Below are 5,298 nucleotides of genomic sequence, written 5' to 3' on the forward strand. Positions count from 1 at the left end.
CCATCACTCGTCCCCGACTGCCATTCATAAGGAAGACAATCAAAAGAGCACCTCATGCAACAAATTTGTCACACAACTTTTACCATACGTGCATGCTACGGGACTTGCCAACTTCAAAAAAAGTATTTCTCAATTTCATAATTATCCACTAGCATGACCCTAACATTACTACCTTTATATCTCAAAACAATTATCAAGCATCCAGTTGAACATAGCATCCAATTCACTTCCTATGATAGTTTTCATTCAAATTACCATTCTGTTTAAGACTCTCAAAATAATATAAGTGAAGCATGAGAGACTAGCAATTTCTTCAAAATATAACCACCGCCGTGCTGTAAAAGATATAAGTGAAGTACTAGAGCAAACGACAAACTACTCTGAAAGATATAAGTGAAGATCAAAGAGTAGCTAAATAATTATGCAACCATGCAAAGACTCTGTCTCATTAAAGAATTTCAGATCTTTGTATCTTATTCAAACAGCAAGCAAAGCAAAATAAAATGACAATGCAAGGATGCTTGAGACTTCTTCAAATATTATCTTGGGGTGCCTTGTGTATCCCCAAGCTTGAGCTTTTGTGTCTCCTTAATTCTTTTCATGTCACGGTTTCTCTTTTTATCAAAAGCTTCATTCACAACAAACTCAACAAGAACTCGTGAGATAGGTTAGTATAAACCAATGCAAAAACATATCATCTTCTACTGTAACAAATCACTAACATTATTATTCAACATTGAATACTAAATGCCTCTGCATATTTAATACTCCTATCCTCAAATAGAATCATTAAACAAGCAAACATATGCAAACAATGCAACCATAATAGCAATATGCCAAAACAGTACAGTCTGTAAAGAATGCAAGAGTATCAATACTTCCCTGACTCCAAAAATTATGAATTAAAATTACCACTGTAATAAATTTATCAGAGCTTAATATTCAAAAGATTCAACGTTATACCATTCTCTGACTTTTCTATGGAATTTTTGCAACAGCGGTAAACTTTCTGTTTTCAAACAGCAACATGTATACTTTGCAAAATAAGCATGGCAAAGGCTATCCTTGACTTTTTTATTGAAAGTAAAGGTGCAAAACATTATTTTAACTAACAGAAAGCAAACACTAACAAAATAAAATGACGCTCCAAGCAAAACACATATCATGTGGTGAATAAAAATATAGCTCCAAGTAAAGTTACCGATGAACGAGGACGAAAGAGGGGATGCCTTCCGGGGCATCCCCAAGCTTAGGCTCTTGGTTGTCCTTGAATATTACCTTGGGGTGCCTTGGGCATCCCCAAGATTAGGCTCTTTCCACTCCTTATTCATAGTCCATCGAATCTTTACCCAAAACTTGAAAACTTCAACCACACAAAACTCAACACAAAACTCGTAAGCTCCGTTAGTACAAGAAAATAAAACCACCACTTAGGTACTGTAATGAACTCATTCTAAATTCATATTGGTGTAATATCTATTGTATTTCAACTTATATATGGTTCATACCCTCCGATACTACTCATAGATTCATCAAAATAAGCAAACAACACAATGAAAACAGAATCTATCAAAAACAGAACAGTCTGTAGTAATATGTATCAAACGTATACTTCTGGAACCGCAAAAATTATGAAATAAATTTCTGGATCTGAGTAATTTGTATATTAATCATCAGCAAAAAGAATCAACCTAAAATCACTCTCCAGTAAAAAATGGCAGGTATTCTCGTGAGCGCAAAAGTTTCTGTTTTTACAGCAAGATCACATAAACTTCACCCAAGTCTTCCCAAAGGTTCTACTTGGCACTTTATTGAAACAAAAGCTATAAAACATGATTACTACAGTATCATAATCATGTGGAAACACAAAAACAGTAAGTATAAATATTGGGTTGTCTCCCAACAAGCGCTTTTCTTTAATGTCTTTTTAGCTAGGCATGATAATGGCAATGATGCTCACATAAAAGATAAGAATTAAAACATAAAGAGAGCATCATGAAGAATATGACTAGCACTTTTAAGTCTAACCCACTTCCTATGCATAGGGATTTTGTGAGCAAACAACTTATGGGAACAATAATCAACTAGCATAGGAAGGTAAAACAAGCATAACTTCAAAATTTTAAGCACATAGAGAGGAAACTTGACATTATTGCAATTCCTACAAGAATATATTCCTCCCTCATAATAATTTTCAGTAGCATCATGAATGAATTCAACAATATAACCAACACCTAAAGAATTATTTTCATGATCTACTAGCATAGAAAATTTACTACTCTCCACATAAGCAAAATTCTTATCATGAATAATAGTGGGAGCAAACTCAACAAAATAATTATCATGTGAGGCATAATCCAATTGAAAACTAAAATCATGATGACAAGTTTCATGGTTATCATCATTCTTAATTGCATACAAGTCATCACAATAATCATAATAGATAGCAACTTTGTTCTCATAATCAATTGGGACCTCTTCCGAAATAGTGGAATCATCACTAAATAAAGTTGACACTCTTCCAGATCCACTTTCATGTTCATCACAATAAGATTCAACATCCTTCAAAATAGTGGGATCGCTACTTCCTAAAGTTGACACTCTTCCAAACCCACTTTCATCAATATAATCATCATAAATAGGAGGCATGCTTTCATCATAAAAAATATTCTCATCAAAACTTGGGGGACTAAAAATATCATCTTCATCAAACATAGCTTCCCCAAGCTTGTGGCTTTGCATATCATTAGCATCATGGATATTCAAGGAATTCATACTAACAACATTGCAATCATGCTCATCATACAAAGATATAGTACCAAACATTCTAATGCATTCTTCTTCTAGCACTTTAGCACAATTTTTCCTTCCATCAAACTCACGAAAGATATTAAAAAGACGAAGCGTATGAGACAAACTTAACTCCATTTTTTTGTAATTTTCTTTTATAAACTAAACTAGTGATAAAACAAGAAACTAAAAGACTCGATTGCAAGATCTAAAGATATACCTTCAAGCACTCACCTCCCCGGCAACGGCTCAAGAAAAGAGCTTGATGTCTACTACACAACCTTCTTCTTGTAGACGTTGTTGGGCCTGCAAGTGCACAGGTTTGTAGGACAGTAGCAAATTGCCCTCAAGTGGATGACCTAAGGTTTATCAATCTGTAGGAGGAGTAGGATGAAGATGGTCTCTCTCAAACAACCCTGCAACCAAATAACAAAGAGTCTCTTGTGTCCCCAACACACCTAATACAATGGTAAATTGTATAGGTGCACTAGTTCAGCGAAGAGATGGTGATACAAGTGCAAAATAGATGGTAGATAAAGGTTTTTGTAATCTGAAATTATAAAAACAGTAAGGTAACAAGTGGTAAAAGTGAGCGTAAACTGTATTGCAATCATAGGAAACAAGGCCTAGGGTTCATAATTTCACTAGTGCAAGTTATCTCAACAATAATAACATAGATAGATCATATAACAATCCCTCAACATTCAACAAAGAGTCACTCCAAAGACACTAATAGTGAAGAACAAACAAAGAGATTATGGTAGGGTACGAAACCACCTCAAAGTTATTCTTTCGGATCAATCTACTCAAGAGTTCATACTAGAATAAGACCTTAAGACACAAGTCAACCAAAACCCTAATGCCACCTAGATACTCCATTGTCACCTCAAGTATATATCCGTGGGCATGATTGTACGATATGCATCACACAATCTCAGATTCATCTATTCAACCAACACAAAGTACTTCAAAGAGTGTCCCAAAGTTTCTACCGGAGAGTCAAGACAGTGTGCCAACCCTTATGCATAGGTTCATGGGCGGAACCCGCAAGTTGGTCACCAAAACATACATCAAGAGGCACATGATATCCCATTGTCACCACAGATAAGCAGGACAAGACATACATCAAGTGTTCTCATAAAAGACTCAATCCGATAAGATAACTTCAAAGGGGAAACTCAATTCATCACAAGAGAATAGAGGGGGAGAAACATCATAAGATCCAACTATAATAGCAAAGCTCGGGATACATCAAGATCGTGCCATAGAGGGAACACGAGAGAGAGAGATCAAACACATAGCTACTGGTACATACCCTCAGCCTCGAGGGTGAACTACTCCCTCCTCGTCATGGAGAGCGCCGGGATGATGAAGATGGCCACCGGTGAAGGACCCCCCTCCGGCAGGGTGCCGGGAAGGGCTCCCGCGAGGGTTTTGGTGGCTACAGAGGCTTGCGGCGGCGGAACTCCCGATCTATCTTGATATTCGATGTTTTTAGGGTACGGGGGAATATATAGGTGAAAGAAGTCGGCCGGGGGGGTCCTCGAGGGGTCCACGAGACAGGAGGGCGTGCTCCCTATATCCTGGGCTCCTCGAGGATCTTCTGACGTGCACTCCAAGTCTCTAGGATCCTATTCTTCCCAAAAATAACGCTACCGAAGGTTTCATTCCGTTTGGACTCCGTTTGATATTCCTTTTCCTCGAAATACTGAAATAGTCAATAAAACAGCAATATGGCTTGGCCTCCGGTTAATAGGTTAGTCCCAAAAGTAATATAAAAGTGTATAATAAAGCCCATAATCATGCAAAACAGATAATAAAATAGCATGGAACAATAAAAAATTATAGATACGTTGGAGACGTATCACCCCCCCAACAAAACGTAGAAGGGTAGAAAGGTCATACGAAAGAAACGTATGCCCACCTCGTATCGTAGACTTACAATCCCGGTCATACGAATACACGTGACTAAGAAAAAAAATTGCATAATCGATACCGCCTGCCGCCCGACTAGAGGAAAATAAAATGCTGATCGATCACGCCTGCCGCACGGCGATCACGCGGCGGCTGATCTAGATCGTCGCGGGTGGGCTGAAGAGTGGAAGACCGGCGTCGCCGGTGGCCGGCCAGGTGTTGGACATCGTCGTTCTCCGCATCGACGACCGCCGCTAACCACCCCAATCTCCCACGCCGGCAGTTCCAACCCCGTCGTCTCCCACGTCTCGGTCGGCGGTTAGGGCAGTGGCCGGCCACGTCTTGGACGTCCCAGTCTTCCGCAACGACGCCCCGTCCGCCGGCTGTAACCGTCCGGACGTCCCATGGCGCCTACCACAATCGTCCAAAACGCCAACGTTGACCTAACTCATCCGCCGTCGCGGATCCGTCAGGTACCCGCGCTTGTGGATTCGTCTTCTTCCACGTTGCCACCGTCTTGAATCACGCTAGAGGGCCGTGCCTGAAGGCCCCATCGGCGTTGACGGATGACATTGACACCACCGCTGAAGGGTT

The sequence above is a fragment of the Triticum dicoccoides genome, chromosome 1B (assembly GCF_002162155.2).
Source record: "Triticum dicoccoides isolate Atlit2015 ecotype Zavitan chromosome 1B, WEW_v2.0, whole genome shotgun sequence".
NCBI classification, from domain to species: Eukaryota; Viridiplantae; Streptophyta; class Magnoliopsida; order Poales; family Poaceae; genus Triticum; species Triticum dicoccoides.